Here is a 15,123-nt window from a genome sequence, read left to right as displayed (position 1 = left end):
AAACGCTGACACCACTGCATACACTAGCAAGATTTTGCTGAAAGGACCCTGATATAGCTGTCTCTTGTGAGACAATGCCGGGGCCTAGCAAACACAGAAGTGGATGCTCACAGTCAGCTATTGGATGGGTCACACAGCCCCCAATGGAGGAGCTAGAGAAAGTACCCAAGAAGCTAAAGGGATCTGCAACCCTATAGGTGGAACAACATTATGAACTAACCAGTACCCCAGAGCTCTTGACTCTAGCTGCATATGTATCAAAAGATGGCCTAGTCGGCCATCACTGGAAAGAGAGGCCCATTGGACTTGCAAACTTTATATGCCCCAGTGCAGGGGAACGCCAGGGCCAAAAAATGAGAGTGGGTGGGTAGGGGAGTGGGGAGGGGAGTGTATTGGGGACTTTTTGGATAGCACTGGAAATATAAATGAGGAAAATACCTAATAAAAAAATTAATTTAAAAAAAAGAGTACTTTATCACTACTTCTGGAAAGTCAGCCCAACAAAATTTCCAAGGGGAGTTATAACAAAGTATTGGAGAGATCAGGAATTCAAGGCCCATACCTAAGCATAATAAAAGCAATTTACTGCAAACCAACAGCCAATATCAAATTAAATGGAGATGTACTTGAAGCAATCCCACTTAAATCAGGGACAAGACAAGGATGCCCACTCTCCCCATACCTATTCAATATAGTATTCAAAGTGTTAGCTAGAACAATAAGACAACAAAAAGAGATCAAGGGGATACAAATTGGCAAAGAAGAAATAAACATATCACTATTTGCAGATGATATATTAGTATACATAAGCGACCCCAAAAACTCTACAAGAGAAATTCTCCAACTGATAAACAACTTCAGCAAAGTGGCCAGATATAAAATTAACTCAAATAAATCAGTAGCCTTCCTTTAAACAAATGATAAACAGGCTGAGAAAGAAATTAGGGAAACAAGTCCCTTCATAATAGCCACAAATAATATAAAATATCTTGGTTAACTCTAACCAAGGAAGTGAAAGACCTGTATGACAATAACTTCAAGTCTCTCAAGAAAGAAATTGAAGAAGATTTTAGAAAATGGAGAGATCTCCCAAGCTCATGGATTGGCAGGATTAACATAGTAAAAATGGCCATCCCACCAAAGGCAATCTATATGGTCGATGCAATCCCCCTCAAATTCCCAACACAATTCTTCAAAGACATGGAAAGAACAATTCTCAAATTCACCTGGATAGGCAAAAAACCCAGAATAATGAAAACAATTCTTAACATTAAAAGAACAGCTTGTGGAATCACCATCCCTGACCTCAAGCTTTACTACAGAGCAATAGTGATAAAAACTGGCATGGTATTGGTACAGAGACAGACATGTTGATCGATGCAATAGAATTGAAGATCCAGAAACAAATCCAAACATTTACAGACACTTGGTCTTTGACAAAGAAGCCAAAAATATACAATGGAAAAAAGAAAGCATCATCAATAAATGGTGCTGATTCAACTGTCTGTCTGTCTGTAGAAAAATGAAAATATACCCATATTTGTCACCTTGCACAAAGCTCAAGTCCAAGTGGATCAAGGACATCAACATAAAACCAGATATACTGTATCTAATAGAAGAGAAAGTGGGAAAGACCCTTGAACTCTTGGAACAGGGGGAAATTTCCTAAATAGAACTCCAATGGCTCATGCTTTAAGATTAAGAATTGATAAATGGCAAGATGACCACTGTTGTTGAAATTGGGAAGGCTGAAAGAAGATGAGGAGAAGGGCGATTCTGTAGGAGGATGAACAATCTTAGTTAATCTGGACTCCTAAGATCTCTCAAACACTAGACCACCAAACAGACAGTATACACCAGGTGATATGAGGCCACCAACACACATACATACAGTAGAGGGCTTCCGGGTCTGTGTTTATTCAGAGATGATGTATCTAACCCTCAAGAGGCTGGAGACCCGAGGGAGTTTAGAGGTAGGTGGAGTGGGGGGTGGGGGGGGGGGTGGGGACATCCACATGGAGGCACTGGGGTGGGGTGGGGAGGAAGGATGGGATGTGGAACAGTCAGAGGGTGGTCTGGGAATACAATATGGAGTGTAAAAATAATTAATTAAAAAAAAACAAGAGTCTCACACTAGGGTGTTAGGCATGGCAGAGGAAGGAAGGTCTAAGTGTTCCAGGAAATACAGCCTCTAAATACCTGAGCCAGAAGCACAGGACACTCAACCTTGCCACTGTTAACTAGTAAACATTTGAAAGAGAAAATGCCCAGAAACTTCACATATTTCTCTCTCCTTAATGATCTTTCCCACTTCCTTTGTCTCCCAAGCACAAGTTGTAAGATGACTACTCCTGGGGCTGTCTCTCAATGGACCTGACTGGGAATGCCTTTATCTAATTCAAATTTCATCCTCATTCTTGAGACTTTCCACATCTCTGTCATCCATGTCTGGAACAAACTGGCTGACATGCAGCTTAGTCATTCATGCCTACTGCGGGAGAAGCCACGAGTGGTCATACAAGGTAAGTCTCAGCTTTCCTCTGGTTTGCCATTAGTTAATGAAAAGCAAAGATGACCTCAAGATAAATGCATCTTTAAATTCCTTGTCTGTATTTCTACTGATGAACCAGATAAATTAACAATATTCACATATTAAAAACTACAGCAAAACTTTTACATAGATTTATGTAATTGAACAGAGTCATGAATTCCCACAGTACCTTCTGTTGTAACGGGTGCTGTTTCTTTGGAGGTGCCAGGGAGGACTTCAGGTCTTCTCAGTTTAATGGGGGCCACAACTCGCCTTCGAGAAAATAGCTTTAAGATTGCAGAAACTGGGAATACATTCACAGAAAGAGTTATGTCAGCTTCATGGAGAACAAACAGAGGAAACTGAGAAGAGTTGAGTGTACATTTGATCATATTTCTCTTTAGGTAAGTCACTGTAATTAGGATGGTGCTGCAGGAAGATCACTGAATTTAGTGTACAATTTACTCTACATCACATGGCTATGTTGATAAAGTCTACTATGTACCACATGATGTTGTAGGTAAAGTCTAAATTAATTCAGGTACAACAACAGAGAAAGAGGCACAACCTGATTACATGTTGTTGGTATAGTGCCAGATAGGCAGCATTCAAATCCCATTTAGAGCATCACAACACAGAGTCATACATTCCTGCATTCCCTCTCTGATCACATCGTTGTGCCAGTAAACTTGAAGTTTCATAAAGACTCACAGGAACCTTTCTGGTGTACAAGATAAGCATATAGTGCTAAATCACAGTGAAAAGCACACGACTGCACATGTGCTCTGTGGTGTGTGGAATGTGAGGGTAGTCCCACTAGAATCAAGGATGAATCCTGAGCAGGAAGTGACTGACATATGACAGTACCAGTGGCTGTTTGCAGGAAGTGACTGTGATATCAACAGTGCCAGTGGCTGTTTGCTTTTCGTTTTTTTTTTTTTTTTTTTTGCCTGTCCAGAATATTTGAATGCTTATGCAGAATATATTATATCACTGTAGTTTGGGAATTAAGGAGAATACATCTCCTCTGGTTTTTTAACCTCTAGTTTTAGCCATGATGCCCTGGCCATACTCCCTGACAGAAATAACCAAAGAAATAGATGCTCTGCCTTTGATTTCTGATTCAATATATGAATTTCCAAGTTGTAGAAGGGCTCTTAACCAGCAAATAGAATAGATTCCTTATCCAGTGTCTTTAGCCTGTCAGGCTCTTCTCAGCCAGTGACCATCAAATACCCACACCGAGAGGCAATTTATGCTTGCATGTCTTCTGTGATGCTTCAGACTCCAAGTCATTGTAAATCAAGTTGTCACGAGAAGGTTGGACAAAGAATGTTGGTCAAACTTATATAAACCCTCAAACCTGCCAGGCCTTCAGGACTTAGAATTGGCTCAACCCAACATCTACCCCATCAATGAACCGGTGACATGCATGAAGGGGCTGGTCCTATAGATACAAAACATCAGGATCTCAATGACACTTGGCAACAATAGATTATCCCAGAGGATAAACTGTATGTTCCAGTACTGGAACCTCAGATAGAGTATCAGAAGCATGTACCAGATCAACAAGCCATTACAATGAATATTTGTACGCAAAGAAGTATAGACAAAAGGCTTTACTGTGGGACACACTGACACACTACAACTTCCACAATATTTTTTCTTTGTTGTGTGTTAGAGCAAGGGTGGGAGGTACAAGGGGAGGAGGAGATAAGTGGGATTGGGGTGTATGATGTGAAATTCACAAAAAAACAATAACAAAATTTTAAAAAAAGAGAGAGATGACCTTGAACTTAGACTTCTCTGCTCTAAACCAAGGATTGCAGATTGTGCCATCATAGATGCATTATATGGAATACCTGGGATGAAACTCAGGGTTTTGGATATGATAGGTATGAACTAAGCCAACGAAGCTACCTGTTCTAACCCATAATAGCTCCTCTTAACCCATCACCTTACTGGTGAAAGCATGAGCATAAAGACATACAAATGTGGACAAGAGGATATCTGGTGACACGCTTCTCTGATGACTATGAAACCCACGGAGAAGAAAATAGAAAAGGCACCATGGAATTTAACTACCCAGGACAAAGTATCCTTGATGTTCAGAGTCTAGCTTTCCTTTAAATATATATTGCTGGATGCTCATATAGGACCTTCACAAAGTCAAGGAAGACAATATTGTGGCTTGAAGGGGAGAGGTTCAGAAGCCCTTCTCATACCTAATTAAGAAATTATTGGTAGTTTATGGCTTTTGTCTGAGAGAGGGCCAGTTTTAATTAAAGATATTGCCCCTGAAGGTCAACCCAAGTGTCAATGGATGCCCCTATACATGTTTAGCATAAATTGGACTAGAAAGGTTTTTTAAGGATATGCATTTAAGAAAAATTGAAAAGGTAGCGTGAGTATGCGTAGAGAGTTATAAGGGATAAATATGACAAAACAAATTGCATTATCTTATCAAAATTAATAAAATGATATTAAAAATAAAATACAAAATAAAAACTGAAAAGTATTGCTGGAATAATGATCCAGCATAGATCAAGCAAATGAAGACTGGAGTTCTTAGTGGACAAGGCTCCTAAACTGTGTGGCCCTTTGTGCCCACTCTGATGTTATCTAGTCTGCTAAAGCATTTCTACAGAGCTTACTGGAGTGAGCCCCGACTATGAGAATCACAGTTGGGACAAAGCCACCCCAACTTTTCCATGTACAGATTTAATTTCCAGGCTTGGTCACCTGAAAAGCAGCGTGTGCTTCTCTATCTTTCAGAGCTGTGCCTGTCGGCTGCCTGCTGAATGACACACTACCATGGACTTCTGACCTCAGCAGCAGCCAGGGTAGAGTTTCAGAGCCTTATCAATTTGTCTCATGGCAAGGCAGATGCCAGAAGTTGGAACTTTTCTTCATTGGGTAATAAGTGTCTCTTGATATGTACATCTAAGGAGTCTCAGAATCATCCCTGAACTCAGGTTCATTCATCTATGAAGGAATACAAGCACACAGCCTGTTCTTGCATGGCACTGATAACGTTTGAGCATATTTTTGTATTATGATTTCTTAATTTATAAATTTTCTACTAGAAAGTGGCTTGGATAATTGGGGTCTTTGACTTGGGAAATAAGATTTAGACATGCCTTGGTGAACAAAGACTCCCTTTAAAATAAAGGAATCACAGTTGAACACAGCAGACAGATGGGCATTATTTATGACTTAGAATGCCGCTTCCTTTAAAAAAAAACACAACAACAACAACAATAACCTCATCAATAAGCAGCTTAGATCATAGTTGTCCATCACACAAAAGACAAAGTATTACATAATTACCATCGAAAATGTGTCTTAGAGAGTGATTCCATAATACATACCACATCTTCATTTTTTTGATGTTACCTGCAATTGAAAATGAAATATTTTAAAGCTTAGATCCTGTTGAGTAGTGCCTGCTAAAGTCTTTGGTCTTTCCATTGACATTTTCTAGTTGCAGTCAAGATAGAAAGGAGCAGTCAAGTGGAGATTATGTTAATGGATCCATTATTTAGTGATGTAACAGAAGAGCTGGAGCTCTGTACTTTGTGGAAAAGACCTTTCACATGTGTTTTCATGCTTCGAAGGCAGAGTCTGGCCTCTATGGAAAAGTCCCTAAACTATATCGCATACCATCTGTGAAAACTTGTATTTTTCATTAAGAAGTTTTCTGTTTCTGTGAACTATGCTAGAAATAATTGAAGTGTATGCTCCAGGGTTTGATGTGTTGAAAGAAAGCTCCATGTGCCCAGGATGTGCATATTAAATGCTCAGCCAGTGAGATCTTTAAAACATGGGAAGCTTTAAAAAGTCATATACCTGATCAGTGTCAGGATTCAATTGTGATACCCACTGAACCATAAGGGGACCATTAAAGTAAGTTTTCTAGATGAGAGAAAGGAAAGGCCTTCTTACCTCCGACATTTTCACTGGTCCTTTCCCCTTGTCCACTGGCAAAGTTGCACCATCAGAACATTCATCTACCACTAGAGGGACAAGAAGTGAACAGTACTGCTTATTGTTACACTGGGCTTTACTTGATGTGGGTAAAAGTGTAGGAATTTAGTTCATGTTACTAAACCTGATGAACAATATGGTTCTGCTGCTGCTGGACTGTTTTCTCATACGGCAAGTTAAACAGAGGGAAGACCTAAAGACAAACGAGGATGTACCTGTCCATGTGGTAAAGGTCGGATTCAGATGCCATACTAAGACTTAACAGCTTTTCCTGTCATATTGTATCTGAGAAGGGTTCTGTTCAGTTCTCTCCCAGTGATCTTGTCAGTCTCATGAGCTTTGTGAGGGAGAGAACTATTTATCCCAGGGCTGAGGATGGGGACATGGCTGGGGTTAGGCCACACTGTCTGGACAGTGTGTTCTAGTACACAATGTCAACAATAAGGTAACCGGAAACGGGATCACAGGACAACATGGCAATTACCAAAGAGGAGGAAGTGGCTAGAGAAGAATAGGGGCAAGAAGTAATAAGAGAGAAGACTGAAAAGGGAGGGAGTTAGAAGCAGAATCCTGTGTCTCAGACACACATGGTTCACAATCTGTTGATAGACAATGTTCATTAAGTCGATAAGCATTACTGAAATTTGGTACCAAACCAATCTGCATACTGAGAGAATCCAGGAGAAGCACATATCCTGAGGGGGTTAGGCTATAAGCCTACTGAAAAACTATAGTGAACCCATTTTGAGGAAAAAGACTTCTTAGATTATCACCACATGTACACATGGGTCAGACCATGCCAAGAGTGAGACACTCAAGAAGTGACAGCACACAGACAGGCACATCCTCTGGTCAGATAGGTGCCTGGAGAGCTGAATCCCAGGAGTCAATGTCCTTTATCTTGAGGCACAGAGGCAGTAATGTAAGAGAAGTCTTGAAACCACCCTGTGCATCTTGGAGGATGAACCTAGAATACCTCAGAAAGCACCAAAGATGGGTCAGAATACAGACATTTTCTCTCCCATTAAGTCACAGGGTCCAAGACAGATGTCTATCTCTAACCACCAGTGACTCAATCACTTAGTATGATAGTCAAATTAAGGAGCATAGGCTGTTACAAACTAAAGATATACATACCAAAAAGATACCACTCTGATAAAACCAAGGAACTATGGGGACAGAATTTGCTTATTTTGCATCAATAGGACCATAGTAGAAGTGGTCATTTGAGTGCATAGAACGATATCCACCAGCAGAGAGATCAGCTCTACCATAGAATAAAACCACAAAATGACCATAATAGTTTCTGGGCACTGTGACCATTAATCTCAGTAGTCAAGCTGACAAGATCCAGATCCCCACGCATGTATGCAGGACACTATCTTGAGGTGATAAACTGAGATAGCAAACTGGGTCACTGTTAGTGTCACTGTTCTCTGGACTGTCCAAGAAGGTAAGCTGGACATAAACACTGTGTTTCTTTCCTCCTGTTGCATTGAATCTCTGCCTGAAACTCCTGCAACTATGGTTCTCAGCAAGTATGCACTCCATACTCAAACTGCAGTGCTGAAACAGACATTCCTTTTTACTACAAACTGGGAAAGTGCCTTTGGCACAGCTTCCATGGAGATCTGTTAACCACAGTGGCAGGCTCAGCCATTTGGCACAAACTGACATACTGAAAAGTGCTAAGTGAGATAGACTGCCTTCAAATGACAGAGCCAGAAGCCAAGAATACACAACCTGACAGGGATCACCTTGATGCTGTTGAAAGAAAAAGAAACCCACAGAAACCTCCTACCCCCTCGTGCCATTCCCTTGTTTCTACTGTTCTTTCCCATTTCCTTAAGCCTCCCAAGCACAGGGTGTAACACACCACTCCAGGGACCCACTGCCAAGGGGTCAGACCAGAAATGCTGTGACCTAATTTCAAGTCTATCTTCATTCTCGACACTTTTGATAATCACAGGGTCACTCTTGAGACAGTTGACATTCAATCCATCCACATCACAGGTGTCTGTGAATAGGTAATAGAGAGGACGGCTCAACTGTTCCTGTCTGCAGCAGGTGAAGTGAGAGTGACACAGACAGGACTGAGCTCATTTTTAGCTCTCTCATTACTCAGTGAGAACAAGTGGCAAATTTTAAATCTGTTTTCAAATTCTGTGGTTGAATTTAACCTAATGAAGTATGCAAATTAACATCATCTACAGAAGAAAATGTTTCTATGCTGGTCAAATTTTTCCTTGTATCACACCTTATGATCTACAACAACTGAATATAATTTAATAAAGTTATTCTATTTCCTCAGTACCTTTTGTTTTGTTTTGTGGTGTTTGTGTGGATGAGCAAGTTGGTTCTTGATGTTCTTCCATATCCACAGCAATAGCAGCATTCTGGTGATGGATATTTATGATTGTAAATACTTGGAATACATTAACAGAGATAAGTTGTGTCAGCTTCATTGAAAAAGCAAACAAACAAACAAAAAACAACAAACAAGCAAAATCCAAATCGAAAAACCAGAGAAAACCAGTAATGTGTCTATGTTTGCATGTTCCATCTCATGACCATTCCTCAGGCACCATCATCGGAGTTACAGTGGTGCTTTTGAAAGATCACTCAGTCTTGCACACCAGCATGCATTACACTGAAGGTGTAGGTAAGTCATAACTTCATGTAGGTGTGACAGTGTACAGAGAAGAGCACCAGGTCTCTGTTATGTTGGTGCTGTACCTTGTAAACAGAATCCATATCACTCTTAGAGCAACATAAAAACTGAAATTTATCGACTCTCAGTTCTGAGTGATGGATGTTCACTACAGTGCTATATACTTGATACCCTATGAATCTTAGTTCAAAACAAAATTGTATATGGATATACAATTACACACACACAGCTAGCCCTCAAGGAAAAGCACATAGAATTGCTTTGTGGTGTCTATTAAATGACAGAACACTTACCAACATATGAATGCATCCAGGAAGCATGAGGTTTCCGTTGGTTACACATGGGCAACAGAGAATGTATTTATTTTCCCTATTTACCTAAGAAGCTATAGGCGGGCTCTATCATAGAAGAAATATGTGGTCTTCCTCTAAGAATTTCAACCTGCTTGGTGCCTTTTAGTGAGTGATTTCTTGATCAGAGGACCACATTGAGGCATTTTCTAAAAAATGCTCAGTTTCAAAGTTATCCAAGACCAAGTTGTCACACAATGGACTGAACAGAAACTTCCCTTCAACTAGCCAAGCCTGGACATGTCCTCATCATCAACTGACAAGAACAGCAGCCTGGTACATTGGTAATATAATAGGCAGTGTGTGTTCACATCACTTTGTAGGTGACATCCTCACTGCCCATCTGTATGGCCTTTCTTAGTTTCTGCTTAGATATTTGTACTGCCTCCCAGGCAGTGAGTGTGTACCATACCTGGTCATGTCTCCCTCACCAGTCTGACCTTCTCTATTTTTTAATTTTTTTTTTCGGGAAAGGTGTCTATTCTAGTCTAGCATGTAATTCACTCTACAGAAAAGAATGAACTCGAGCTTGTGTCTCTCATTCCTTCACTTCTCTAGTATAAGTATTAATAGGATGAAGCTATCCTGAGAACATTTTATATAGAACTAGGATACAGACTTTGGGTCCTGGACATCCTAAGCATGTTCTGACACTGATACAACTGGGCTAGTTCATATTCTCACACTAGATTCCATTAATCAAGCCACAGTGTAGAAGAGTGCTAACACTATAGATGAATTATGCAGAAAACACTTGAAATAATGATATTGAGTCATGTAGTTTGCTGCTGAATAGATCAGTATTCACACTTAAATTATGGAGGCTGACCACGACTGAGAGGAAAGTCTCTTAGAGCATATAATGTACCTCACTTTTGTATGTGTATTCCATGGATGTGGTAGTTGACTCCTTTTATAACAGAACACTGTACTCAGAGGCAGATGGAACTATGTGAGATCCAGGCCATGAAGATAGATTGATAAATAGATAGATAGATAGACAAATAGACAAACAGATGGATAATCAGTTTCAGGAGAGTCATGGATACACACTAACCCTGTCTCAAAAAGAAAAACAAACAAACAAACAAACAAAACCAAAACAAAATATCCTATATTCTTTTTAAAAAATTAGATAGAGCAGTATCTCGGTGGTGACCAGAGTCCTTAGTGAATACTTTGCCTTAGCTGTTTTGTTCTTTGTGTTCATGCTAAATATTGTCAACCCGTTAAAGCTTTTCACCAGGTTTTACTAGAAGGAACCAACCAAGTCTAGCATGAACTCAGTTCATATACATGTAGCCAATTTCAATGTAGCACAGAGCCATAATCTGCACAAAACCATGGGCTTTTCTTTCATCCTTGTTAATGTCTGTAGGCAGGTGAATTACATTGCCCAGGTCTTCTGAGCACTGCGATAGTCACAGCAGTCTTTGGGATTCCTGTAGCTTTGAGTTATTACAGGCTGATGCTAGAAAACTGGAAGTTCTTTCCTGTTTTTATTTTTAATGCCCTCTGTTGTGTTAAATCTAATGCTGCACTGCATATCTAAAGATCTCTGTCACTTACTCTGAATCTTGGTTTATTCAACTGCCTAGAAAAATGCAAATCAAGCTACCAAATGTGACTGTGGCAAACTTTAAACACATAAGTAAATTGTCTATTCTGATTTTTTTCAAAACATTTTCCCTGTAAATTGAGTTGAGTAACTTGGATATCTGTGTAGATAAGATAGGTTTAGATGCAGCCTCGTGCACAAAACACCAAACTAAAGAGGTCACAGCTGGAAGCAGCAGCTGTACACACAGGGCTACAATTTCTCACTGCAGGCACCACTTTCTTTTTTTTTTTTTTTTTAGAACAAACATCTGATTTTTTCAATCAACACATGCCAATTTGCTCACTGTGTTACAACCAGACAAAAGACAACCAGTATTAACACAATTCATATCTAACACATGTCTTCACTGACTGCAGGATACATACTGTTCCTGCATTTTTTGGAGCCCACCTGTAACATACAGGAAAGAAAACGCTTAAGAGACTTAGTTTAGAGTATGCTGAATCCTGTGTGTACCATGCTCTGGTTCACCTCTGGACAGGTCATAATTGTACCAAGTCTGGCGAGCTAATCTAATCTCTTTCTAATCTACTGACTCTTACTATTAGAGACTCAGGGGAAATGTTCCCTATTAGGATATTATGTGATACTGACACAGAATACCTCAAAATGACTACTTTGTGACAAAAACTAGAGTGTTTCCCATATTTACTGACTAAATACCACATCAGGCTACCTTATGCGTTGGCTTCTACTGAAGGTTCGCTGAGTTACATTACAATATGGTGAAGCTAAAACCTACTTAGTGATACTAACCCCTTTTGTGAAGAAATCCAATAATTTGCATGCATCCTTATGCCTTAACTTCTTGGCACCTGAACATGCCATGCTAGGACATACGATGCTTCCCCTACATCCATCTTTGGGGAACATAATCAGATTCAACCTAAACCACAGGCTCTAGAAGCCATAAACGGAGTAAATGCTTATATAAACATTCAAGTCTACATGAATGATATGCCTACCACCTTCTGTGTGAAATTTACATACTGGTATTGAAGGCAGAATATTATTGTCCAGAAGACAGTCTGCCCTGACTCAAAGTCATTACCTGATACAGTTCTGTTAAATCACCAACCTGATATAATTACGTTTCCTTCTCTTCCTAAATAAAATATTTCATACATGAAACACTTAATCAACTCTACTTTTTCAAGTGTGCTATACTCATAAAAAGATGAGGGAAACATTAAAGTAATTTTCTCTTATATAAAGGAAGAGGGTTTCTTACGGTCAATGAGGATTTGGTACACGGATGGTCATCAGTTGAGAAGGGTGTAACAGTAGATTGTTGAGGTAAAACTAGAGGGACAGAAAGTAACGGTCAGCTCATGGCACCATTTATATACACAAGCAATTTTGACATGATAAAAGTGTACTGAATCAGTACATGTGATTAGATTTAGTTAGGCTACTACCGGGCTGTCTTTCCTGATGGTGAGTATAGGCAAAGATTAGAAAACTAAAAGGCTTTTTTTTTCTTTTTTTTCCCTTTTGCTTTCTAGAGGACGGGAACATAAAGCAACATAAGAGTCTATGTTTTAATATGTAACTACCTAGTGCATGTATTCAGTTTGGGAGGGAGCACATCCGAGGGCAACTGTTGGTATCTAGTTTCTGCCTTCCATGATTTGGGGTTCTGGGGTTAGAATCAGAATATCAAGTGCAATGACAAGCACCTATACTATCAAGACATCTCATTCTCCTCATTAAAATAAATGTCACGATAAAACCACATATGATCATCATTCCTTTAAGCATTGTGAAGCCCAAAAGGACTGAAAAATCTCTTCATCACATCTCACAAGCATATTTCAACCTCCATCAGTTGACACATTCTGATTCTGCATTCATCATAAAGAACACAAAATTTAACTTTTTAACACATACATTTTACTGGGGAAGTAAATTTAGTATAAGGGACATGGTGTAACTATATCGATCCATTTATCCTTTGACATGCAATAATTTATTGACTCCTGGAAAACAATAATAAGTACCCTGTGCCTTGTTTCTCCTTTTGTACTCCTGTGCTTTGTAGCATCCAGATTAAAAAGAACAGTGATAAGGAAGAGGAGTATCTGGATCCTGCTGGCCATTCAAGTCCTTTAACTCAGCTCTATGTGAGAGTTGCTCCAAGGGTAATGGGGGCTCTAAATACTGGGTAGATATTCTGAGTACTTATGCGTCACTCTCCCAGGTTGTGGCTCACAAGGTCTCTACACTTTTGAGGGTAACATTTGTATTTCCATCAGATATCAATTAAAGATCTCCCTATTTGTAGTTGGCTTTAGGCCAGGTGTGAGGATAAGGATCCCAGACCTAAGCATCTGTGAGCTGAGGAGAAGTGCTGGTACTTCCTTGCAATGACTAGGTTGAAATGTGACAGTGATGTAGCAGCATCTGTCCTGTGATAAAGTGACCATGGATTTGATGTCATAAAGTAGATAATGCCTAGGACTTCTGCAGACTTGAGACATCCTGACATGTACCCTGGAAACCTACCATCTTGGTTAATTAGCTTTTCACAAATATGAACCTCTTTATATTTAGGTTTTGCCCAATTCATCTAGAAAGCTATAGCCCTCTGAAGGAGTGTCAGGATAAATAAACCACATCACACATGAAAACAGCAGTAAGAGTTAATACAGCTTTTCAGCACCATGTTTCTACACGCACAGAAGAACCATTACCTCTGCATACTATTCTTTTTGTTCACCATATAGGAACACTATGCTCACGGATTACTGTAAATAGTTACTGACTCTCTAGTTAGTTCACCAGTCTAATTCATCTGATTCTCTACTTCATTTGTTGAAACAGTGATCAGTCATTCAGAACAAAATAACTTATTGGGTGATACCTCACTCCAAAGACATGTGGGTCAAGATGTTACCTATTTGTGATGTCTACAATTCAGGATAAATTATGTATTTAAAATTTCAATATGGAGTAGGTACACACTCTAAAACTTCACATATATGGAAAAGATATACCTACATTTTAGTGAATAATGTATAGCTAGTAAGAAAATGATAGGGAATGTTTGTTAAAAATGAAAATAGGCACACATTATAGTGGGAGATTTATATCATAATTTATCCCCACCACTGTAAAGCCAATCCAATTTTCTGAGGTTAATAATTTCAATACAGAGAACCGTAGTTATTTCTCGGTATGTTTATGATATAGTGTTACAGTATTTATATATAGGAATGTCTATGAAGCACAATCTTGAGGGAGGAAATACAGACATATACAGACATATATGTATATACACATTAAATTCTAAAGTCAAAATACTTTGTAGACTAAAATATAATAAATAACAAAACATAATTCTAAAGCCAGGTGTGGTGGTGCATGCCTTTAATCCTAGCACTCGGGAGGCAGAGGCTGGCATATTTCTGAGTTCAATACCAGCCTGGTCTACTACAAAGTGAGTTCCAGGAGAGCCAGGGCTACACAGAGAAACCCTGTCTCAAAAATAAATAAATAAATAAATAAATAAATAAATAAATAAATAAATAAAACATAATTCCAATAACACAGCAGTTGTAAGCATTTACACAAAATATTTTGAGAAATATTAACCAGTCTAGTTAAAGCAAAAGCACTAAATGGCTAGTAATATCATACATGTGGTGTCACAACAGTTCCCCATTATACTCAAATTCCAATACTATTATCGCTCTGTAGTTATAGACGTGTACTTTGAACAAAGTCTCAAAGTATACTGGCACTCAGCACTCAAGCCTGAACATAACTAGGTACGGGTCAGCCATAAGTCACAGAGTCTGCATAGTGAACTCATAAGCATACCATGACATCCAACATCTGCTACTTAGGCAAATCTGCTCATACAAGTTCAGGACTACAGTGTGGGTCATTATAAATGCCAATGTTCTTGATCTAAGAACGATCAACTACAAAGTTAGTTTTCTCTCATCTGCTTACATGGTTC

The 15,123-nt window shown here is 39.2% G+C and overlaps 1 pseudogene; it reads right to left on the bottom strand.

Annotated features, from left to right (window-relative positions):
• The window catches only part of LOC147002094 (uncharacterized), a 61,748-nt pseudogene extending 46,925 nt beyond the window's left edge, over positions 1 to 14,823 (bottom strand).
• Positions 14,824 to 15,123: the final 300 nt, after the last annotated feature.

Source organism: Mus caroli, unplaced genomic scaffold, assembly GCF_978045245.1.
Source record: "Mus caroli unplaced genomic scaffold, Mus_caroli_1 scaffold_11, whole genome shotgun sequence".
Taxonomy (NCBI): Eukaryota; Metazoa; Chordata; class Mammalia; order Rodentia; family Muridae; genus Mus; species Mus caroli.
The sequence above is the reverse complement of the archived record's forward strand: the minus strand, read 5'-3'. Positions and strand labels throughout refer to the sequence as shown.